This window comes from Lutra lutra, chromosome 9 (assembly GCF_902655055.1).
Source record: "Lutra lutra chromosome 9, mLutLut1.2, whole genome shotgun sequence".
Classification (NCBI taxonomy): Eukaryota; Metazoa; Chordata; class Mammalia; order Carnivora; family Mustelidae; genus Lutra; species Lutra lutra.
The window spans coordinates 52,521,581-52,547,261 of NC_062286.1; the positions used below are offsets into that span (position 1 = coordinate 52,521,581).

The following is a 25,681-nucleotide window of genomic DNA, read 5'->3' on the forward strand; positions in this document are numbered from 1 at the left end:
TCTCTGCTTGACTCCTTCCAGCTGCTTGGACCACACCTCAGACTGGGTTACACCATGTGCCGGGCCTGCCCTGGGCACTGGGGATACAAGCAGGCTGCTTCCTCTTCCGGACTTCCTATTTGGGCTGATGACAGCCTCAAGAATCCCTTTGGGGCTCTGCTTTCCAGAGACCTGTCCTAGGTCACAGATCCTGGCAGAGGCCAAAGACTACAGCTGATGCCATGCTGTGGGGGCAAGGAGGGACAGTGAGAACCAAGCTTGTCTGGAACAGGGCTGTCAGACTATTTGGGAGTGCGGGCCAGGAGCTGGGAAGCCGGGTGAGAAGAAAGAGGAGGCACCAGCTGCCAGGCTGCGCTCTGGGCTGACTCTCAAAGTCTGGTTGGGTCCAGAGAGGAAGCACATTGATCAAATTCACACTGAACTGAGCGGGCCTCCCATGTAGGTTCTAGCCCGCAATCCAGCACTCACTCCCTCCCTCACGTGCTTACTCCCCACCCTCAGCTTCCTCCTCTGGCGGAGATGCCTCCTGAGCTGGTCCTCTTATAGGAATGGAGTGAGGATTATAGGAAATCTACAAGATTTTATTCTCCAGCTCACACTCCCATACCTGCAAGACAGGGAACCCACCCTCTCAGCTGAAAGCTGAGCATGTTGAGTCAGGGCCTTCCCTGAGCAGCTGGCCTTGAAGGGCACTGGGGAAGCCAGAGAAAGTACTGACACAGCTCGGGGCTACACTTGAAGACTGGGACACCAGTAAAATCAAGACCATGATCAGACAAAGGAAAGCCAGACGGTAATGTCCTCTGCCTTTAGAGACTTCGCTGAACAACTTCTTCCCAACTGCCCAAATGCCCCTGGCCTTGACCTGCTTTCCCCTGGCCCCATGGCATCTGCACGGATGCTCAGGTCTGGGGCCCATGCATCCTTCTGAAGCCACACATTTGAAAAGCGGAATGGACTCTCCTGGGTGAGCGATGGCTGTGCTGTGAGCTGCCCTAGGCAGACTGAGGGATGTCTCCCCCAGCCCTAGGAGATAAACCCCTGAGCATCTGAGGAAGAGCCCCCTAGGAATGCGGGCATTTGGGGCAGCCCAGGGGACTGGGATGAGAAGCAGGCGGCAAAGGCAGGCAGCTGGTTCAGACCCGTGGCAGGAAGTCCCAACCAAGATTCATCCTGGAAAAATGCAACTAATGCTGCACAGCTGGGGCCACTAATCAGAAACACAGGCCCAGAGGTGGCAGCAAGGACAGGCCCAGAGGGCAGGGCCGACAGCGAGGTGATAATTGGCAGCAAACTCTAGGTCCGTCTCCCCACCCTCTCCGGCTGGCTGCCGTTTGGAGACTGCAGTCTGAGAGGGGCAACTTCTCCCCTGCCCTGTCTGCCTGGAGAGGGGGGACTCATGGCTCATTCAAAGCCCTCACATCAGCTAAAACCGTAGCTGGAGCATTGGCCTACTCTCCAGACGCTGGAGCCAGGAGTGGTCACCCTTACCTCTGGAGTCCCCATCCGAAGTAACCGTCCTTCCAAAACTGTCGGGGTCTGAGTCCCTTCTCCCAGCACATCCTGGTCTTAGGAGAAGTTTTGAGACGAGCCTTCCAGCCCTCAGTGGGCTCCCATCAAACTGGACACAGGCTCTGTCCCCTGGGAAAGGCATGAAAGGAGAGGGTTCCGGGGGTGAGGTGAGGGACAGAGAGGTGAAGGACTGGGCTGGGCCAGAAACCCTGAGTGGCCAGTTCCCTGAGCTCATGAAGCACTTTTTAAGCTCCTACTGGTACCTGCCTCCCAGGTTCTGGCTTCTAAGGTAATGTCTGCATTCTCTGTCCTCAGGAGGCTTATACAGTCTAATCTGAGAGGAACAAGGGAAGAGGAGATGTCAGTAGGGGTCAGGGCAGTGACAGGACAGTCTCAGAGAGCAGAAGGCTAGAGAGAGGCGCTGCCCAGGAACAGGACACAGGGGCTGCCCACCGGGCTTCCCTAGTAACCCAGGGGCTCTTCTGGATCTCAACCTCCCCACCGTTTCCCCAAGCTTTCCTTCTGCCCTCAGCTGGATGAGCTGGAAGAGGCCTCAGGGCTACTGAGATGGGCAGGTCATGCCTGGGGAGATGGAGAGTCCTCTGCAGGGGTCAAGAAGCCAGGCCCTACAGACTGTCACACGTCACACCTCCCTTCCTCTGGCCCAGACAAATTGTCTGTCACAGCCCCAGGTCGTGGAGCACTGGGGCGTTGGGCCAGGTGACAGTAGAGTCCCCCAGCCCCCTATCCTCAGGATGAGCCTCAGTTCTTTTATCTTGCCTCAGGCTGTCACCGGCTTGAATTGGAGGGCAGCTCCTCCTATGGGTAGGAGGCATCCTAGGGAAGTACAAGTCCTGAGCCTCCTGGACCCCCTGAGGAAATCACTGCATCAGCCACAATCTGTCCTTCCCCAACCTTCCCACAAGCCCTATTTCCTCCCCTGCCACCCCACACTGTGCCTACAGAACAGACTCTGCCTCGTGGGTCCTGGTGTCCGCTGCCCTTCCCAAGATGGAGAAAGCCTTGGTGGGGAGGGGGAGTGAGGCAGGGGCTCTTCAGTGGAGGTTTGAGAAGTAGAAGTAGAAGGGATGGGAGAAAACAAGGGTGATCCAGAGGCCATGCTGTGGGGAAGGGGGGTTGGGCATGGCCTCAGGAAGCTGAATGGAAGAAGCAGGGGTCAGAGGTGTGGGAGCAGGAGAGGAGAGGAGGAACCCAATGCCATGGCTGGAGCTGGGAGCTGCTGTGTTGGAGGGTTCCTTACAGCCTGAGTATTTGCCATGGAATTTCCCGGCCTAATAAAGAAGAATTTAAATAGACCACAAGTTGCTTAATGTTGACTGTATAAATAATCCAAATCCCTAGCTCCCTTTGTTCCACAGGCTATTTGTGTCAAGAAAGAAGGGGAGGGGGGAATCCAACAGAAGCCACCGCCCCAGATCGCGGGGTTTGGGGACTCTCTGTTCTCCTCCATCAGGGCCCCAGGGAACATTGGTTGAGGCCCGGGAGGGGGAGATTTGGGTTTCCCAGCCAAGCCTTCCGTTCATGAGCATGTACACACAGGCATGTAAGCCCCACACAGACTCACACGCGTTCATGCACATATGTGCAAGTGTCCCCACGCAGCCCATTACCCCCATGCTCACTCGTGGGCACGTGTGCACAGAGAGACACCCGCTAGCCCCACTCGGGCAGGAACACATGCACATGGGTGCACACCCAGACACACAGAGTGAGGTTCAGCCAAAGGTGCCGGGTCCTGTCACGGGTCGGGTCACAGCCACTTCCCCACCCATTCTGCGGCTCAGCAACCCTAGGACACGTGACTCAGGAACTGGGATCCTTGGGAGTCCCGTTGCGTGTGTGGCAGAGAGTAACTTCGGTCATACTGAGTCACTTCCAAAGAAGATTCCTGTTGAAAACGAAGCATGAACACCGAGTTCAGAGCCCTCCAGACCCCACTGCTAGCCCATGACTAAGCACTCCAGCCCCTCCGCCCACACGTGCCCAGTCCACCTATGCTGAGGCCTCAGAGGAGGTGGGGGAGACATAGCCCTCCCTCAAGGTCAGGACCTAGACCAGCCTGGAGATTTCTAGCCCCTTAGCCATGGGCATGGCAGTAGGAAGGCAACTGCAATGAAGCACTGCTACCACTCAGCCTGCAGTGCCCAAGAGAAAGAAGGAGGAGGAGGGGGAAAGAGGGATGGGGGTTAGGGCAGGGGAGGGCAGGGCAAGGCAGGGGAGAGGCAAAAGGGCAACACAGCTGCTTCTGCCTGGTGTCCATTCTCACTGCTCCATCCCTGTGCAGACCAAAGATCAATATTTCACATTTTGTTCTTGCCTGTGCTCCTGAACACATGGGTGCACACATCACACAGAGCTGTGAGGAGTGGGGTTTTAGGGGGTAGGTTACTTCCAGGTTAGCAGTCTCTGTCTCTGTCCTAATTCTGCCTGCTTCCCCAGCCCTGGATCTAGCCTAGCCAGCTAAAACGTGCTCCCCACCCACCTGACTGCTCACGGGGGCAACAGCCTGGAACAGTAAGTGCCATTCTGTGTCCAACCCTGAACTCTGCAGGACCTAGCACATGCCCCTAAGAAACCAGCATCAGGGACTGGCTGAAGCCCAAGACAGGCACATAGGAACTCTGTGGGGTGAGCTCAGGGCTCTTACCCCAGAACCACAATTTCCTTCCATGCTGAGATTTAGAGAGTGGTGTAAGCACACCAGGTAACCCAGTATGTATCATCAGGCAGGAATAAAGAATGGAGGAGCCTCAAAAAAAAAGGATGGGGTGCCTGGGTGGCTTGGGTGGTTAAGCGTCTGCCTTCAGCTCAGGTCATGACCCCAGGGTCCCGAGATCGAGTCACATCTGGCTCCCTGCTCAGTGGGGAGTCTGCTTCTCCCTCTGCCCTTCACCCTGCTCATGCTCTATCTCATGCTCTCTCTCAAATAAATAAATAGAATCTTAAAAAAAAAAAAAAAAGAAGAAGAAGAAGAAGAAAAGAAGGCTCTGAGTACAGAGGAAGAAAAACTCCCAGGGCTAGAACTAGAACTATCAGGAATGTTCATTCACTTCATCCATCCATTTATCAAATACATGTTGAGTACATACTATATTCGAGCACTATGCTGGGCACTGTGTGTGTGTGTGTGTGTGCGTGCGCATGGATCTGGGTTTAGGAATTACCCACACACACACCCCCACCCACCACACATACACACACACACACACACACACACAACAGACAAGAGCAGGATCCCAGGACCACCCTCGGTGTCATCCCCAGTCCCAGCCCCAGCTTCCAGGGCCAGCAGGTCCTATGACTCCTTGCCCGGAACCAGTGCTGGCCCCTGGCTTCACAGGAAAGTCAGGGTGGGAAGAGCTGCCTACAACTTTGCAGCTCCTGACCAACAATTCTTAGGTCCATTAAGCCCAACAACAGTCTTGCCTAATGCCCAAGGAAGACCCCAGCCCAGGGCTCTCCTTGGCCCCCCCACTTGGGGCTCCAGGAATGGACCGACAGATCCTGCCAGAGGCTCCTTTTCTGGGCTGGCTGTGAACCTGAGGTTCGGGGCCGCCAGCAGATGGTGTGCATCTCCAGGCTGCCTGGGAGATGGACAGGAAGGGAAGTGGGGCTGTCCACACGCTCCGAATCTCTGGGCTGTCACCAGGTCCCCTTGATCCTCCTTCCAAGAAAGAAGCGGGGGGGAACATGTCTTTCCGGGCCCTAATCCTCTCCACATGGGCGGGCACCATGGAGAGCCAGGGCCCCACTGCAGGCACGCAGGCAGGCAGGAGCACTGTTGTCACTCTGTCCAAGGACCCCTCCCCCTGACCTGCAGGTCTGTGACTGCAGAAGCTTTAGCCTTCCGGGCCTTCCCCACCGCCCACCTCCTGCCCTCAGCCAGCCCTGCACCTGGCCTTGCCTCACAGACTTCGGCCAAGGAAACCAAGGCAGCACCTGCTGACAGACGTCTGTGTGGAAGGAGCCAGGCAAGAAGTGGTTTGCCCTGAGCTGAGGTAGCTCCCTAAACCCGACCCCTCCCAAGAGCATCCCAAGCAAAGGCACCCAGGAAAGCTTCCCTCAGGAGTGAGGGACCCTTACACATCTGGGTAGTGCATCACCAGGAGCTCACCTGCACCCCTGAACACTCAGAGCAGAGCCCTATGTGGCCCTTCTCTCCCAGTGAATGACCCCTGGGGCTAGTTCCCTGGGGGGGCTTGGGTCCAGTGGGAAGAAGAGCAGAAGAGCACAGAACGGAGCCCTGGAGGTCAGTGGGGGAGTTAAGGAGTTCCTCTGTGGGAGGTCTGTGTAGGGGACTCTCCTCTAGACTAGCTCTGAATCCCTCCCAACTGGGAGCCCATGAAAGACCAGTTTGTATGGCCAGTGGTACAGTTCTTTCTTGTTCCAGCAAGACAGACTTCTGCCTTCTCAGCAGGCTGGCTGCAGGCTCTGAGCCTTGCCTTTTGCCATCGATCTGGGTCACATGGGCTCCAGCCCCCAGCCTCCCATGGCCTGGTGTTAGTGACCTCTGTGCCCAACCCTTGGGTGTCAAGACACAGGGCCAGTGCAATAAGCACAGGCAAGCACAAGTGGATGTGAGTCACACCCAGAGTCGCAGCTCTTGGCAGCCCCCAAGTGGGGAAAGGCCCACATCCCTGTGGCGCTAGCTCACTCGGGGCCTACCATGGATGCCAGGCTGGGCTGACCTCTCTGGCCAGCACTACCACGTGGTCTGGACCCTGAGGGCAGGAGGGGCTACTGGGAGCCCAGAGGCCATGAGGGCCTGGACCTGCCTTAATGCTAGGTATCAAAGGCCGAGAAATGCAAGAATGAGTACTTGCTGTCAGGTGTCCCCAGCAGGCCCAGACCACTCCTATTCTCATGCCAGCCTGGGCCCTAGTTTGCTGCCCCAGGGCCCAGGACAGGCGGCTGGAAAGGCCACCCCCATTCCCCAACCAATTCAAGAGCAACTCTTTGAATAAGAGCTAATTCTGCTGACATGGCATCTTCCTTGTGTACCCCCCAGCCTGTTTGTGTCTAGTTCCCCTCCAACCCCACCCCCACCCCACCCCTAGCTGCACCCCCCTGACTTTTATTGTCCCAGACATTTGCATGAAAAAGGAACTTTGTGTTCTGGACTCCATCTGTTCCTACTTATTTCTCACTTAGAGCTGCAGTCCTTGGTCACACAGGACCCCTCCCCACTAACTCACCCACTTGTACTCAGCCTGTCCTTGGTGTCAGGGATCATGGGCTCTCGGGTCCCTGGTGCAGGCCAGTATGGACTGAGAGAATGGCCTCCTATTCAGACCCCTGTTCACCATCCCAGGGTCATGGACACAGTGGAACTGGAAAGCTCTGGAGCCTTGAGACTGGCCCTCACCCCTAGAAAGACCCCACTCCCATCTCACCCCACCTCCCTTTCGGCCCCAGAGCACAGAGGACCTCCCCCACAACGGTGGGAAGAATTCAGGGAGTCCGGAGGACCTTCCAGACACCAACAGCATCTTGAGGGAGGAAGCCAGAGTAAACACGACCCATGATCTCTCTCCCTGAAATGCCCTGGCACTCAGGCCCAGTATCCAGGAGTCACAAGTTTGATTAAACGCCATCTTGTGTTGCTTACAGGAATTAAAACGGATAGTACAAAGAAAACCATACTGTTAAACAGATGAACAAATACACAAGCCTCTCGTGCGGCATTTAACTATGCATCAGGCATGACTGTAAGAATTTGACAAATACTACCACACTGTTCACAACAGGGCCTTACCTGTCTCAGAGAGATGCTATTTTCATCCTCCTCATACAAATTAAGGAACTTGTCCTGAGTCACACAGCTGTAAGAGAGACAGAGCCTGGCCTCCTCCATACTCAAAAACAGTCAATGCCCAGTCAGCCCTCTGAATCTTTGCCTGTGCTTTGCTCTAGAAGGTTCTCCTTGCTCCTCCTTCCCCTCCTTCAAAGCCCATTTCCATCTTCTTCATGAACTCTATGTGCTCTTATCCTCGTTTTAAAGATGAGGAAACTGAGACCCAGCAGTCACTGACTTGAGGGTGAGATCTTACACAAACTGCAATGCCATCTAAAGCTGAACTCTGGTTATCTAAAAGGAAAAGAAAAAGAAAAAGAAAAAAAAACAACTTTTTTCTGTTGGAGATTTTTCATTCCCGGTTGCCCCAAATCAGAAGCCTCAGATGCCAAGTGAGCAGGTCAGTGTGCAGTCAGTGTGCAGGCCAGCCAGCCAGGGCCTTCGGAGTAGAAGTTAGTACTCACGGGCCCCAGTTCCTCCCTGTGATGACTACACCTCCCCCAACCAGTGGCCAGTCCTGCCCATCTCCCTGGCATTCCTACCTTTCAGCTTCTACCAGCTTCTGCACCCAGACAGCACACTGGCTGTGCCAAAGCCCACATCAAGCCAGCATGCCAGAACTTGGGGGCTCTCCCTGGCCTGTGCTCTCAGTCCGGGGAGAGAGGCACAACCGTGTGGACATGATGGGAGGGCAGCCAATCCCTGGACTGGACAGGAGGGAAGGTGAAATCCACTTTCCGCTCTGTCTGTATTGACGTAAGTCTCTTGGCTTCTCTGGGCCTCGATTTTCCATTATGTAAAATAAAAGGAGGGCTCACCAACCCCTACTCTTCCAACTCAGACCAGGAGAAAGGAGAGACCACCAGCCCTGGAATGGAGTTGAGAGGACACACACAGGCTAGATATGTGTGTTCACCAAGGAGGTGGAAGTGTTCCTAGAATGAAGAGAGGTAGCTCTGGAGGGCTTCCTGGGGGAGGCGAGCTGTGTGCCCATATCTTGTTCCAGGGGACAGAAACCACCTCTCCAGTATGTAAGTAGTCTGGATGAGCAGAGCCTGGGGAGCAGGTGAAGGCCTGATGTGCTGGGAGAGGCAGAGGAGGGGGCCGCCCACCCCACAGGAAGCTCCAGCTTGTTGTTGGGTAACTTCTCCTCCTGTTTTCTGGGAACAAGCTATTTGGAGAAGAGGGGGAGGGAGACCTTAAAGGCTTCCAGATGGGGGGCCCTTCTGCCCAGGCCTGCGGCTGTGCCGCCACGAAGTCTGTGCGGCGCTTTCTAAGAATCCCAGCAAATGTTAGCTGGGGTGGCTCTGGGACGGCCTTCTGAGCCATGCCCCTGCTTCTGTGATTCCCAGCCTCCCAGAGCTAATAGGGGGCCTTATCTCACCCTTTATGATTACTCTTTCTTATTATAAGGCTGCAGACATAGAGTTGGGTCTCATTTTTATTGCTCTCTTCCACCTCCACTCCAAGATGTTCTCTCAGTGTCCTGGCCCCTCCATCCACTTTGTGGGGCCATTTGACCTGAAGGCACAGGGCCAGAGGAAGGAGGCATCTCCCCAGGCCAGGAGAGGCCACTGGAAACTCAAAAGAGAAGAAAAAACAGAATAGCCCCAAGGTGGCTGCGGAGAGGTGGGGCAGGGGCTGGGGTGGGACAGAGAGGAGCAGGGGAGCAGAAAGGAACTGGGACTAGGGTCACTGAGAGCAGCTACCCAACCTCCACTCCAGGCCCATCCCCACCATCAACCACTCTCTGAGCTGGGGTGTTGGGGAAAGGCAGACCCATCTTGGGGCAGCTGGCCTCATTTGGGCTGCTGAGGACAGAGCCCTGGAGGGATCAGAGAAGGCTCAAGGCAGAGACATTGGTGTCAGGGCTCAGCCCCACCGAGTCCCTAAGCTGCTCTGTGCTGTTTGGGATTTGTTCACCAGACTTCTGGTGGTGGGATGGGGTGGGGTGGTGTAGGGTGAAGAGAGGGGCTGAGCCAGTAAAGGAGACTCTGAGAGGAGGGCTCCACACTCAGGCCTCCAGGGCCTGCTCTGGCAGAGGGAGAAAGGGAGCCCCCAGGCCTGGCTCTGGCAATGGGTTGGAAGAACCCACCTGAATCCTGTCAGAACTCCGGATTTCAGAAGAAGCAACAGGTTCCCCCCAAAACGTGCTGTTCCCCACACTGTTGCAACACAAGCCTGTGATGAGAAGGCATTTTTTATGAATCAATTAGAAACATATGATGCACACCCCACAGGGGTGAGGGACAGAAGAGCAGGGACAAGAGGGACAGACATGCAGAGCCAGAGGCATCCTATCTGGGTGGAGCACCCCCGACTTGGTCTTCAGCTGGCTCTGGACCCACCTGGGGACACTGGGTCCCCAGCATGGAGCTTCTCCTTGGAAGACTGAGTGAGGCCTAGGGTAAGGAGGGCAAGGTTTGCTGGCTGTGCTGTGGCCCCCCCCTCACCCTAAGAGCCTATGAAGATCTATCTGAGCCTTAGCTTTACGGTCCTACCTTGAGTGGAAAAGAGCATGAGGGAGGGATTCATTGGGCACTCACCCTTGGAGAGGGCCTGTCCAGAGTTGCCCAGAGAAGCCATCTCTAAACCCGTGAGTGATGCTCCCAGGCACAGTAGGGCTGGACTGATACTGGGGTGTGGGGCAGGAGAGCAGACTCAAAGAATCTGTCTGTTCCACAGGTTTTCCACCAGGCCTTGACCCTTCCCAGTAGATGATTCGTGTTCAGAGAGGGGCCTGGTCGTGGCTGGCACCTCCTTGAGGCAGAAGGAACCAGGGGAGGCCCTGGTGTGTACACTCCTAGCCCCTGCCCTCAGTCTGCCTTGTGAGGGCTGCTTGGATCACCACCACAGGCAGCACCTGCTCCCCCAACCACCCCCTCTTCTATAGGGAGGCCTCCTGGTGAGCTCACACCTGATAGTCCTTCCCCGAGGGGTCAGGCTTTGCTCCCTCTGCTGTCCCCACCACTGTGAAACCTTCCTGAGAGGCGTCCTCGGGTGTCCCTGGGGCTGGCCCTTGCATTGCCCTCATCCCCGCAGCTCCTGGCCTCAACCTAGCCAGACCCTGAAGTTTGAATCCGCTCACTGTCCCTCACTCAACTTTTGACTCCTGGACCTACTTCAGCTACATCCCTCCTGGGCCACCCCCCACCTCTGCACCACCTTCTGCTGTGCCAGAGACAGGTCCCTGTGCCTTCACTGCCTCCGTTTTCCCTTCTTCAACCAGAGTTGGGGTGACAGAAACTCCCAGTCTGGGCAGGCTCCACCATTCCATGAGTTCTGATGCTGGCAATTTGAGGGGCAAATGTATGCACATGGATATGCAAATGGGCATCTCCAGGATTTATGGGGGGCCTTAATTCCAAGGGGAGGAGGTGGGACGGGTGGAGGGGGCATTTCAATGAGGCGGCCTCAGTCTGGCTGGGCCCACTAAATCCTGGCCCGTGTCAGCGCCGTAAAGCACAGTGATGAAGGGCAGGTGGCCCGAGGGAGGGGACGGTGATTTACAGCCGCTGGAGCGTCTTCCCCGCGGCCGCGCAGGCAAGCGCTGCGGGACAGGGACTCGGAAGGATTTATGTCACTTGTCTCCCCACGGCCAGCGGTGGCAGGCAGTCAGCAGGGCGGGAGAGCAGGAGCGCCGAGGAAGGTGAAAGTCACCTTCAGAGGCAGCACTGTGCCGGCAGCAGTGGAGGAGAAGGGAGAGAAGGGTTGGCAGGAGGGGGTGGAAGCAGGGAGCACGGAGGTGCCCTTCCAGCCTGACCCCTGCCCCACTCTTAGCCACAGGGGCCCCTCCCAGGCAGCCTTTCTGTCCTAAGGCTGCCGGCCTGCACCCAGGCCCACTGCCCAGGACTGTCACTTCTGCCCTGGGGCCCTAGCTGCATCTGGGCAACTCTCCTGGGCCTGGCAAGGTTGGGCCCTGAAAGACTGGAGGGAAGGAACAGGGTTCTAGTGAGTTCCCTTGGCTGAACAGAGCTCTCCTGAAGTCTAACCTCACTCCCTTACGCTTGGAAAGAGAAAGAAGAGAATGCCCCAGAGTGGGACACCCCTCACTACACACACAGTTCAACTCCCGAGATCACTGGTAAATTGGATTTTGGAAAGATAACACTGCTTCTCCAGTGACTCACACGAGTCCCAGAAGTGACTGATGCGTCACAACCAGGGAGTCCTACTGTGTGCCATGCCGGGGCTGAGGCCAGGAGGACAGAAGGCTCAGAGGCAAACTTCTCCTGGTTCTCAAGCCACAGCCCCCAGCTCTGAGGGCCTCTGCCTCCTGGCCCACCCCAGCCTCTCCATAAACAAAGTTTACATGTCCTGTTCTCCTAATTAAAGGTACCCAACCAAAAGTCCCTCAGGTAAAGAAAGGCTCCTTTTGAGGATGTAAACACATAAATCAAAAGGCCTGGTTGCCTTGAGTTGTTCATCTCCCAAGCTGCATGTCTGGAGCTAAGGTTGTTTCCCTTGAGTTCATTTTAGGGAAATGTATCTTGGCCTATTCTGTCTGTTGGGGCCACAGCAAAGCAGAGATGATTTCCTGACCAAAGGCTTCACCTCAGAAACCCAACGACATTTCAGACCTGCAGGAGTCTTGTGATTTTGTCTCTAGCTCCTCAGGACCTCTCTGCTCTGGCCATATTTCCTGAAGTCCCCAACTATTTTGTGCCTCTATCTGTCCCTCCCTAAACAAAGAACAAATCCAGTCACCATAAAATGCTATTGTCTCAAGCACACCTCTGAGACACTGAAGTGTTTCCAAGAATCAGACTACGAAAATAAACCCAGTTCTCTATGACTCCATACAGGTACCAGACTCCAAAGGTGTTTCCCCAAGTGGGATCTGACCTGGAGATTGGGACTTAAAGTCTCAGAGACTCAAAGTACAGGTGGCAGAACGTAGGGAAGTCACCAGATCAAGTGAGACAGCTATGGGGGAGAGGCGAACATATACACAAGACCCCAATAATAAATACATTCACCTCTTACTTTCAACTTCATCTGTTCAGTGTACTTTTGTTGAGAATTTATGGGACAAAGAGAATCACTGCAAATAATTCAGGCAGTGCGTTACCAAAGCCTCCCCATCCCTGGAAAAATAGCTTCAAAATGCAGAGTTCCCAGCACCCTGACCCAGGGCCAAATCAACCCAGCTAAAGAGGCACCTTTACCTAATTCACACGAGGCCACTGCATAGACCAACAGCCGCTGCATAGAACAACAGGCACTATGAAAATAGGTTTCCATATATTACCTCATTTAATCTCAACCAAGGTAAAGGTGATACCCTTGTTTTTCAGGTGAAAAAGGTTCAAGTACTTTCCTAAGCTCACAGGGCTAAGAAGCAATGGTAAGAGTTGCAAAGAGCACAGTGCATTTCTAAACCCAATCTCTTTTTCTTGGTTTATTCTCTGCCTGTACTCTCACTCCAGCTCTGTCCTTTTACTCTTACCGCTATAACCCACCTGCCTTCAGCTCCATTCGAAGACGATTAACAAGACCAAGAGCTGGCCAAGAGGGGGGAAAGCTGGTGCTCTCACACACTGTTGGAGGGAATTTAAGATGGGGCATGTATGTATTTTAGAAAGCTGTGTGTGAGTTTGTTCCAAAATTAAACACACACTGACTATGTGATTCAGCCATTCCACACCTAGATATATACCCAAGAGGAATGAAACATGTCTGTTTAAAGACTTGTGCCTGAGTGTGGCTGGGCAGAAAGTTAGGGAGAGCAAGCAGGGGCAGGAGGGGACTCAAGAGAGAGGTCCACCCCTGGGTCGCCTTACTTTACTCCGTTCCTCCTCAATCCAAGTCAGAAGCTACTGGGGGCTCCAGGCCAACACTGTGGAGGCCAACTCCAAAGAAGCGGGAAGCCACCAGGGGTCTGGAAAGTGCTAAGAAGGCCTGCTGGTGACTGTGCCCCAGCTCAGGCCTTTGTCTCAGGAGGGAAGCAGGGTCCCCACCAGCGGGAAGGGCTGGGCTGGCATGGGGCATAAGGATGGGAGAGAGGGTGGAGGGGCCCAGGCCTAGAGGAAGAGGAGCAAAGCCAAAGATTGGGCAGACAGTGGAACGAAGGCCACCAGGGAGCAGAGCTCAGGAGCCCACCAAGTGCCTATTAGTCAGAGGGCTGCAGTATGGCAGCCTTGGGGGGACCCAGAGTTCACACATGCACCTGAGATGAGATGCTTATTAAGGGCTCCAGGTGGGCAGAAGACCCACCTGCATTGGCCCCTTGGCTGGGTGACATCAGCTTCCAGGCTGAAAGTTTCAGGGAGCTGCTGCTGGGTGGGACAGGCTACAGTCTGACTCCCTTCCTAGCTAGGCTACACACAACCACCCCAACTTCTGTCCCTGCATTGCCTCTGAGCCCACAGACTGGTCGAGAACACTGGAAGGCCCTTCTCCTACTGGCAATGAAATTCTAGAGGTCCTGCTCTGGTGGCTGGGAGAGGGCAGGTCTGATGAGCCCTCGAGCACCTCTGGAAGCAGCCCTTCTTCAGACCTCCTCCCTTTGCCCATGCTCCGGGTTCCCCACTTTTAGGTCTGCTCCCGCTGGGACAGAAGCCTCAAGTCTTCCACCCCTACCCCCAGGACTCTACGCTCGTTGCCCTTTAGCCCCCTCTTGAAAGCAGCCAGGGTGGCAGTCTGGGAGGTCCAGAGTCCAAAGAGAAAAGATGGTGCTCCTCAAGATAGTTCCACATATCCTCAAAATGGTGTTAGCTCAGTTGGGGGAGATTAGAAGCACACTGACTCCCCACTCCCCACTCCTAGGCCAATGCTCACATCAGTTTGGAGTTACATCCACACCCCAGGCACCTCTCTATCACTTAAAGTATAAAAGTGCCCTCCAAAAAAAAAAAAAAAAAAAATGCCCTCCAGAGTCAATCAGGATCACTTACTTTTCCCACCCACCATTTTGGATGACCCAGGCAAGCACGGGGCATCGAACATCTGCTGGTTTGGGCTGTCCCACCGCGGGGAGCACAGAGGAGCAGGACGCCTTGCTGTGGCCAGAGACTGCCCCACCCCCACTTTACCCCACCCCAACCTGAAGCCATTCTCCTGTCATTCTGCCCTAGGACCTCCACGCCACTCATCACACTCCCCAAATGAAAGTGGACAGATCTCAGCTCCAGGTTACATACAGCACTTTCCCCCTTGTTTTAAAAAGCAATTTCTCTCCTTGTCCCAAATCTCACTTCCACTGCCCAGTCTGGGCCTTCACAACTTCCGATCTGCACTCTTCCTGTCCTTCCCCAATCCCCCATTCAGTCCTCTCGCCAGCAGAACAGTCCAGCTACTGTGTGCCAGGGGCCACAGGAACAGGAGGCAAGGACAGGTCCGTCTTCCAGTGCAGAGGATGGATGGGAACCAATCAGCTCATTGGCATTACCCTGCAGCCCAGAGCACGCCCCAGGTGCAGTCTGGGTCCCAGAGTCAGGGAATACTTCTAAGAGGGGAGATTGCATTACAGGGTCCTGGAAGAGGATTAAAGCTTTGCTAGAATACAATGGGGTTCTCGGTAGTGGAACAGCCTGAGCAAAGGCTCAGAGGCTGAATTCCAAGGCCATCTGTGCCCTGATCACACTTACTTATTGTACTGGTCAGGCTCTTATGTCTGTATGTGACACAAAGCCCACCTCAGACTGACTTAAACAACACAGAGTATGTCTTGACTTTTAATCCAAACTCAACCGGTTAAGCCAGAGAAGCTTGACCCAGAGGCTTAAAGGACATCACCCAAGATTCCATTTCCGTGTCTTTGCTCTAACTATACTTTCATGAGGTGACCTTCTAGCACCTTCCAGCTTTCCCCTCCAGGCAGCAGTGCCTGACCTCCTGAGACCATACTGCCCAGGAGAAGGAATTCGGTGCCAGAAACATGTACACCTTCACCCCTCCTCCCGTTCTTGCTGGTGCTCTACTCTCTCAGAAATGCAACAAATGTTTCCTTGAAGCTCATTGGCTATGACTGGGCCAAATCTCCATCTCTGATCCAATCACTGAGACTGGGAGAATATGATTCTTTCACTGGTTCAGGCCAAGCCTCGCCCTCCACTCTTGACTCCCCAGGTGCACTGTAGGTGTGAAGAACCTGGTAGCCAGGAGCATCGAGTATGAACCTGGGACTGGAGAAGACACCTGTCCTATGCATGACTGTGGATGAGAAAGGTCACCTGGGATTTGCTTCAGACCAAATCATAAGTCTTGAAAAGAAGACTAAAAGGAAATGCTGGGCCCCCAAGTCCTCCCAAGTTTCTTTTCTCCTGATTTATCAATTCCATATTACTTAAGCTAGGAAGACAGCATCAGATCTCAGCAGTGCCATTTTCATCCGTGTGTGTGTGTGTGTGTGTGTGTGGTGTAGGGGAGGAAGGGAGGAATGTAGAAGGAGAGAGAGAGAGAAGGGGGGAAGCAGAGCTGGGAGGGAGAGGGAGGAACTGTATGCATATGGTCTCTAAATCTTCATCTGCCTTTGGAATATAGGGAAGTGTGAGGTTTGAAAGCCCTTCCTTAAATACTAAATAGTCATATCCAAGAAAAAAGAACACACATAAAATGTGATGCTGACCTTGAAGCCAGTGAGTGCAGCCCTGGGAGGCTAAGCATGTCCTGTGGTCCCACAGCTGATGTGTACCTGGAAGGAAATGGGGCTGCGACCTCGGACCCTATCTTGCCCAGGCCAAGGCCGCCCTTCTCCCCTAGCCTCTGGCACCTCCCAGGACTGACTGAGGTGGGTGTGTAGTCTGTAAGGGTCTCAAGCCTCCAACCCCACAAATCATCCTGTTTTAATGTAAATGGCAATTGCCAGGAGTACAGCATGTTTTCCTGTGTCAGCAGCTCAGTGACTAATGTCCCAAGATAAATGGCTTTGCTTTGCCTTATTTAGAATGATTCTGTAATCTTACCATCCTTTCTGCAGAGGGGACTCCCCAGCACCTTCCCAAGCACACTGCAGGGCTGAGGAAGCCTGGGGGTTGGGGTCCTGCCAGCTGGGCTGGGGTCGCTCCTCGTGCAGTAGGAGGCAGGGGCAGGTGAGAACCTGGGCTGAGCAGATCTGAAGCAGACCGGCCATCAGTCCTCAGCAAATGATGGAAGAGGAGCTGAGAACAAGTTCTACCCTCCAGCCAGTCTGGAGCTGGGCTTGGCAGGACGATCCAGAGTGCCTAGGACTACTGGGAGAAATGTGGGGCCTGGGACAGAAAGCAAAGAAGAATGGGCAAGTAGGGAGACGTTCCACTGCTCTCTTGTGCCACATGGATATTATTAAGCAGCTGGGGGGAAGAGTACTTTTTTTTTTTTTTTTTTTTTGAGAGATAGTGCACATGGATGAGTGGGGGAGGGCGTAAGAGTAAGAAATACGTCTTCACTGCTCCAGACTGCTGGAATTTGAGGTTTGTTATTGCAGTCTAACTCAGCCCATCCTGACTGTCTTCTCTTTCTAGGAGGAGGAAGAGGTAAATTCCTCTGGATGTACACAGCAGTGTTCAGCAGAGGGAAAGGACAGGGAGCCCCTTTCCATCAGTGACACCGCCCTGTCTCAGACAGGTCAAGTGGGGTAAGGAGAAATGGGCCTTAGAGGAGACAAAGATTCTAAGAGCCCTGAGACAGAGAGCTTTCAGACTTGCAGGGTCATCTGGCCCCTCTGAGGTCAGGACGGCTGAGTCAAGGAGGTCTAATTTCACACAACCCAGATCCAGGTGGCTCGAGTCTGGAGCTGTCCAGGCCTCATACAAGAGAAGGAGCTGAGCCACCCCTGGGCTGAGCATCAGCAGGGTCTCTCGAGTGACAGATGGGCACAGGTGCAACTGGGCATGTTGGCAGACAGGTCCAGGGCCCTGGTACCCCAGTTATCTAAGCACACTTTCCATTCTCCAGGTGAACCCCTTGGACAGGGCACAGGGCCCTCCAGGGGCATGAGGCCTGGGACACACACTGCAAAGGCAGGGACCAGGCTGCAGGACATGGGGAAGAGTCTCCCGGAAGTGGCTCTGAGCCCTGTGGAGAGTGTGGGTACTAACCCTTCCCTTGGGGTGTCTTCCCCATCTTCCTGCAGAAGTCTTCCCTTCCCCTGTCTCACATTTCTGAGAGACAGCTAAAGGGAAAACAGTTGCACTGTAAATTAACCCCTCCAGATAAGGTGGTTCTGAAGCTGGACTTACACTGGGAGAGATGCTGGAACCTGGCACTCAGAGGGCATCCCTGTGGAAGGGGAAGGGGTAGGGGTGGGGGCAGACTTTTCCCGAAGTGGCAGCTGCCTGACTGGTGTGAATAGAGGGCTGTTTCAGGGCACAAGTGACCCCCAGACACCCTTCCACCACTTCCCCCTTTCCCTGTGGTCAGGACTAGCCTTTACTCATGCTGCACCTGACCTCTCCTGCCTCTCAGGTCCCCGGAAACCCCTCCTCTCCCAAAGCTGCCAGAAAGATCTCACAAGCCTTCTTTCACAATGCACAGAGTTCCTTCCAGAAGATCTTGGGAGTGCTGGACTGCTTTCTGGAGAAGCAGTGAACAGTGGAGCCCCTTTCCCCCAGAAAAGATGGGCAATTTGGAAGCTGCCTTGGAAGCAAACACTGATATTACAACCACCTCTGATTGCATCCTCAGCAGAAATGTGGAGAGGCAACAGCTCTCATATTAATGAGACAAATCTGAGTTTCATTCCCAGCTCTGCCATGTGACAGGAGTGTGAACGTGGGCCAGGGCCCTGAATTCTATAAGCCTCAGCGTCCTCATCTATAAAATAGTGATAACACTGGCCCCCATGCCATGATAGTGCTCATGCAAGAACCCAATGGGGTGACAGAAGATACAGTCCTTAGCACAGGTCTCTCTGCCATGAAGCACATAATGAAGCTTAATAAATGATATTTAAGATTTGTGTGCTTTCCTGAGTGGGCCAGAAGCAGAGGCTCCAAGAGTGTCAACAAGCACGCAGTGAATTTGCTTGACTCAAGAGGGCAAGAAGAAGGTTGGGAAAACGTGTGCCAGGGGCCTAGGCTACACCTTAGAATTCTGGTCAGCTGCAGCACCAAGTCCTCAGCACCTTGAGGCCAGAGTCCACAGACGGACAGGAGGTTCCAGAGCCTGGGTGGTCTCCCAGCCAGCAGCTCTAGAGTCAGCCCAGAGCTGACTTGGGCAAAGGTCTAACACATTTGTTCAGGGTCCAGAACAGTCCAGAAACCACCCTGGGAAAAGCTCTTCCTTAGCCTTACTCCTATCCCTCTGTATCAGCACCCTTCTGTTTCTGCTGTTGCATTTCTGGGTTGCCATTCTGGACCTTCAAACTGCCTGTGGGTATTTCCGGAGAAGTTGCTGGGCTTCCCAGTCCAGGCCTGTGAGGTTGGGAGCATGGGCAGTAAGGGTGGCGGGGTCCCATTCAAGAGCCCAGAGCCAATTGGGAAGACATAGAAGAAATGAAGAAGATGGGGCCTTAGGGCTGCTTGAGGAGGATAGGACCCCTCCGTCCTGAATATTCCCAGAGAGGATTTTTACCCAGAAATGTTCCAACAGGAACTGACATTCAGCTTCAGTCTAATATATCTGTGAATAATTAATATGGGACTCTCAGGTCAGGAGGCCAGCCTCTCACCTCCATCTCTGCATAGAGGAATGACAGATATGTTTGTTTATTTAGTAGGTATGCATAGAACCATGTTAAAGAGAATAAAGAAAGGAAAATATTCACAGGCAAATAATAGAGAAGGAAACCAAGGTGATAAGCAGAAACTGAAATGCAGCGAATAACAGGAACAGTGACGAGTCACTGAGACTGGACAGGGCTCCTGGGTGAAGCCAGGGAGCCCTGAGCTTCCAGCTGACCCACCCTGGAAGGCTGGATTGACTGCCCACATCGGGGAGGTGTCTGGACACACACTGTTTATCCCAGACCAGAAACTGAGATGCAGCCCAAGAAAGAAAATGAGCCCTGGTCATGGTCCCTGTGTAGGCGGAAAGTTAAGAACTCCTCCATCCACATGGAGAAGACATGCAGACAAAGTTGCTTCCGTGAACACCTTGTCCACAATGCCATAGCCCAAGGAGGTGGAGCTTAGGCAACCACAAAACCAGCCTGCGGGAAAGGGCACACGACAGAACACCCCCAGGAGAGATGAACCCTCAAATGAGATTATCCACCCAAAGGATAGAAATAGGATGTGCCATTGACAAACATGTAGCAAAAAAAATGAACACAAAAAATGGATTCAACAGAAAGTAGGGATGGGGGGGATGGGGAGGCAAGGTAAAGTGTGGTAAATAGAAACAAAAATGATATTGCAGAAGTAATTTCAAATATATTGATACTCAAAATAAATGAATTTGAGTGTGTGAAGCCTTGATTAGGGGGAGACAAACCATGAAAGACTATGGACTCTGAGAAACAAACTGAGGGTTTTGGAGGGGAGAGGGGTGAGGGGTTGGGTGAGCCTGGTGGTGGGTGTTATGGAGGGCAAGTATTGCATGGAACACTGGGTGTGGTGCATAAACAATGAATTCTGGAACACTGAAAAGAAATAAAATAAAATGAAAAAAAAAAGATAAATTTTTATGGGGATGCCTGGGGGGCACAGTCGGTTGGGAGTCTGACTCTTGGTTTTGATTCAGGTGGTGATCTCAGGGTCAGGAGATCAAGTCCTGCATCAGGCTCCGCGCTCAGCATAGAGTCTATTTGAGATTCTCTCTCCCTCTCTCTGCCCCTCCCTCACTGCTCACAGGCATGCACTCTCTCAAATAAATGAATGAATCTTTTAAAAAAAGATAAAATTTTAGGTTTTTTCCTTTAATTCACATATATCCTATTTATGAAAGAAATATCTAAAATTAAGACAGACATATTGGCAGTAAGGTTATGCAACACACATACACAATGCTAATCAAAAGGGAACTGATGAAATATTATTTTGTAGAAGAAAACCTTAACTTTATGGAAATGACAAACACTTTCTTAGTCTTAAAAAGAAGTATCCATTAAAGTGAAATAACAGTGGGACGCCTGGGTGGCTCAGTTGGTTAAGCAGCTGCCTTCGGCTCAGGTCATGATCCCAGCGTCCTGGGATCGAGTCCCACATCGGGCTCCTTGCTCATCAGGGAGCCTGCTTCTCCCTCTGCCTCTGCCTGCCATTCTGTCTGCCTGTGCTTGCTCTCTCTCTCTCTCTCTGACAAATAAATAAATAAAATCTTTAAAAATAAATAAATAAATAAAGTGAAATAACAGTAATACCTTGTATATAACTAACAAAACAAACTCAAAACATGTGATTGGCAGTATTGAAAGGAGACGTTGACAAATCCACAATCAGAATAGGTCACTCTCTCAGAAATGAATAGATTATGCGGTCAACAATTGCTCAGATTATAAAATAACTGAATACAAGTATTTGAACAATAAAATGACACATTTGCTATAATACAGCCATATAGTACTTGGCATCCAATAAGTAGAAAACACGTATCATTCAAGCATGCATGGGTCGTTTGTAATACTCATTCTGAACTGCCTGGTAAAACTAGTCTCATCAAATTGCAAAGACTCAATATGAAACAGACCACATGTTCTGACTGCCACACCATAAAGCCCAAAAGAAACCATCAAAAGAGGGCACCCCCAAAACTCCATATATTTGGAAACAAACAAAGCAAAACAATTCCACTGCCAAATAATTTATAAGTTAAAGAGGAAATCTTTTAAAAACTTATGAACACTTTAGAACCAAACAAGAATGAGAGCATGGCATATAAAAATTTCTGAAGGGGTCCCTAGAGAGAAATGTCTAAATCTAAATATGTTTATTAGAAACCAAGAAAGATGTAAAATAAATAGACAAAGGATTCACCTTAAGAAGTTGAAATAGGGGGCGCCTGGGTGGCTCAGTGGGTGAAAGCCTCTGCCTTCGGCTCAGGTCATGATCCCAGCGTCCTAGGATCAAGCCCTGAATCGGGCTCTCTGCTCAGTGGGGAGCCTACTTCCTCCTCTCTCTCTGCCTGCCTTTCTGCCTACTTGTGATCTCTGTCTGTCAAATAAATAAATAAAATCTTTAAGAAAAAAAAAAGTTGAAATAGGATAATGAAGCAAACCAAGAAAGAAGAAGAAAAGGAAATAATAAAGATAAAAGCCAAAAATAATAAAATAAAAATAAATAACAAAAATAGAAGGGAACAATGAAATAAAAAAGTGGTTGCTTGGGGGAAAAAACCCTCTAATATGACTGGGAAAAAACATAATCTATTATACTAATAGTATTATATTGTTATAAAGCAATCAAGCAAACATAACTATAAATAGTTATTTGGGGGCTTCTGGGAGCTACTTCTGTATTCATCATGCCTTTCCATTTTCTGTATTTCCTGATGTTTTGATAGCTGGGAACCTGCTGTCCCCAGAAAGACTGCCTCTCCCAGGGCTGGCCATGAATAAAGACAGGAAAGGACTCACCTGCAAGCATCTTTCCTGAGCAAATCAACCAATCCTGAGCCCAGGCCCAACTACCTCTTTTACCCACCTGCCCTAACCACCCCAGGGCCAACTATAAGACAATCAATCAGCCCTTTGGCCCCAGAGTCTGCTGAAATTATCCAAACTAGGCAATCCTAAGCCTGCTTACTATGCCCATTCCTTTTTACAGAAACCATAATGAAGGCTCTTGCCCATGCTTTCCTCTCACGCCCTCTGCCTCCTGACTGACCCTGGTGCTTCTCCACGTGACCCCATGCAGTGTGGTGGGCCCCTTCCTCTAGGGAACTATGAGTCACAAACTATCCTTTCAATGCCAGTCATCTCCTGATCTGTGGCCTCTCCATACTGGAATAATAACAAAGCCTACATTTCTTTCTTGTTTTTATTTAAATATAATTAATTAACATATAATGTATTGTTGGTTTCAGAGGTAGAGGTCTGTGATTCATCAAGTCTTATACAACACCCACTGCTCATTACATCATGGGCCCTTCTTAATGTCCATCACCTCATCCCTCTACCATTCCCCCTTTCCAGCAACCCTCAGTTTGTTTCCTACGATTAAGAGTGTCTTATGATTTATCTCCCTCTCTGGTTTCATCTTACTTTATTTTTCCTCTCTTCCCCTTATGATCCTCTGTTTTGTTTCTTAAATTCCACATATGACTGAGATCATATGAGAATTGTATTTCTCGGATTTATTTTGCTTAGCATAATATCCCCTAGTTCCATTCATGTCATTGCAAATGGCAAGATTTCATTTTTGATGGTTGAGTAGTATTCCATTAATATATATATATATATATGTATATATATATATATAATATACACAACATGTATATATACACAACATATATATATATATGAGTGTTCCATTAAATATATATATACGTGTTGTGTGTGTGTATATATATATATATATATATACACATATATACACATACATCTTTATCCATTCATCTGTTGATGGACATCCAAGTTCTTTACCCTAGTTTGGCCATTGTGGACACAGCTGCTAAGAACACTGGGGTGCAGTTGCACCTTCGAATCACTACATTTGTATCTTTAGGGTAAATACCCAGTAGTGCAATTGCTGGGTCATAGGATAGCTCTATTTTCATATTTTTGAGGAATCTCCGTACCGTTTTCTAGAGTGGCTGCACCAAAAGCCTGCATTTCAAAACAACTTCCCCATTGTTATTCCAGGAGAAAGAGGAGAAGATGAATTGGGTGGGAAATGTGAGAAATGAACAATATCTTTAATCTTAGGGGTAGAAGGTCCCATGGACAACCAAGCACTACAGATGTAAGAAGAACCATATTTAAATCTTTCCCAGTGAATTTCTAGAATGTCAGGGATAAAGTTTCAAAACCTTTAAGTATTTGAGGGGAAAAAACTTACATGTCAGGGTAAAGATGATTGAACTGAGTCTTCTCCTTTACAAACCTAAATAAATACAAACAAAATATGATAAGTATAATAATATCAACAAAGTTCCAAGAGAAAAAGACTCCAAGACAAAAAAAAAAAAAAAAAAAGCTGTGATTTATTTGTGAGGTCAATTAAAAGACATTTTTCAAACCTTTAAGCATTCAAATGTATACCACACACTCAAACATGCAGAAAAATTCGTTCAAAGTATATTCCAGCTGAGCAAGAAATGAATAAGAAAATTAATAGAACTCAAGATTAAGTTATAAAAATTCAATATTAGCATTATTGATGTCCAAATATAATGTCCAAAATAATTACTGAAAGAGAAGGTACATAAATGTCCAAAATAATTACAAGAGAAAGTATACATACATGTAAGAAATAAATTCATAATACTAATCTTAATTTTTTATATCAAGAAAAATAGGAGGTGAGAAGTAGGGAGGAAATTTGAAAAGTATGAAATTATCATACACAGGGGAAATAAATACATACTATGTGTTTTTTTGAGGTTGATAAGGCAATAGTATATATATGGGATGTGTGTGTGTGCATGTGTCTGTGTGTGTGTGTATGATTGAAGGCACCAGGAGTAGGCTAGAAATGGGAATGTGACTTTCTGATTTCTAACTATAAACTTGCAAAGCAAACCTGAGCAAATGGCAATATGAGAAAGGAAAATATAAGGAAGCATAAAGAGGACAAAATACTATCATCATATGAGACAAGTGATTAAATATCCTGACTCCAGAGCCTCAGGACTAAAACAACACTGGGACCACCATGCTGGGGACTCCCCCATCTCTCAGGACTGGGTCTACTTACTTTTCACCATTTGCAATAATCTACTCCCTGTTTTCCAGTTTACCCATAGGAAGATGGCCATGGCACAGACAACAACCAAGTGTGTGTCCCAAGTCCCAACACTTAGGGAGGATTCTGCTTGGCCCTGCTGCCTCAGCTGCCCATCTCTGGAGCAAACAAATGTGGCTGGGGACAAGATCTTAAGAACTCCCCACAAAGTGGACCACCTTCCAGGAGAAGGATGGACAATCTACTTGGTGTACATTACCCAAGGACAAACAAAAAGAAAGCAATATTCACATCAGACAATGCATAATTCATAGCAAAAAAGCACTAAACTACCTTGGGGTGGGGGAGGAGAGAAGGGTATCCTATATTGGCAAATTGTAGAAACTAATGAGAATATAAGAACCATGAATTCTGTGTGCACTGAATATTGCGTTAAATGTACAAGGCCAAAATGCTAGCAATTAAGGAGTAATTGAACAAAACCACAGTGATAACAGAAGGATTAATATGCCTTATCATTTCTGAGAGACCAAGTAGACAGAAATTTCATGAGAAGAGAGAAGAGTTCAAGTCTATTATTAAAATTTTGATTTAACAGATCTATATCAGAATGTGTTCTCTAGAAACAGAAAATACATACTCATTTCAAATGGCCAAAGAAGAGTTACAAATTTGGTATCTTAGGCCACAAAGAAAATCTCATTAAAGCCTCAAAAGCAGAAATAGTACTATGCACAAATTCAAACCACAATGCAACAAAAGTAGAAGTTAATAGCACAAGAGAAACAAAGAAACAAAATGAAGCCACTCTGGGGAGCTGGGAAACTTGTCTTAATAGCTGGAGAGTCAAAGAGAACATTGAAGCCATAATTAATGATTGTTTAAGCAACAATGAGGAGCTATGCCAAAGAGAAAATACAAAGCTCTAAAGAACAGAATACATATAGTTTTGTTTTTCTCATTAAGCAGAATTAAATGAAACAAGTATGCAAGACAAAAGCAAAGTTCTTAAAAGAGTAAAAAAGTGAAGCTATGAAAAGCCAGAGGAAGAATTTGAAGATAGTGAATATGAAGGAAATAAATTAAAAATTATTTTTAAAAAACTATAGATCTGAGAAATTTAAGAGCTGGATCTTTGAAAAGACTATAATTAGGATACTAACAGAGACTATGGATTGGGCATTCAGTTAATGGCCAAGGATTATGCTAAACACTTTGACATTTACACATTCATCTCAGGATAACCCCATGTGCTAGGAAGTACAGATATCCCCATTTCATAAGATGGGAAAACTGAGGTGTTGGGAGTTAAGTGTTGGATCCCAGATCGGTCCATGCCCAGAACTCATGCTCTTAGTCATAACACATTTCCTCTAGCAGGGCAAATCAAGGAGAAAAGACATCATGGCCACAGACACACAATACAGTGGAGGAGAAAGGCATACAACCACTCCAGAGAATTTCAAATTAAGAGAAAATAATACACACAAACTGATACTAGGATAACTGATTTTTTTCTCTCTCTTTTTTTTTTTAATTGGCAAGTTTGTTTATTTGACATAGTTAGGTTCATATGCTTCACCCAGTAGGGTCTCCTTTCTTTTTCTCTTTTTATGTAGAAATAATTTCAGAACTAAAGAAAGTTTGCTAAAAC

General features: G+C 49.9%; 1 long non-coding RNA gene across 1 annotated transcript in view; it reads right to left on the bottom strand.

Annotated features, from left to right (window-relative positions):
- Positions 1 to 3,283: 3,283 nt before the first annotated feature.
- Positions 3,284 to 25,681, bottom strand: part of LOC125109540 (uncharacterized) — a 76,106-nt gene continuing 53,708 nt past the window's right edge. Inside the window, exons 5-6 of the long non-coding RNA XR_007130267.1 lie at positions 23,182 to 23,226; positions 3,284 to 3,421 (exon numbers count right to left, since the gene is read on the bottom strand). This is a non-coding gene — a long non-coding RNA (uncharacterized LOC125109540). The remainder of the gene's footprint in view (positions 3,422 to 23,181; positions 23,227 to 25,681) is intronic.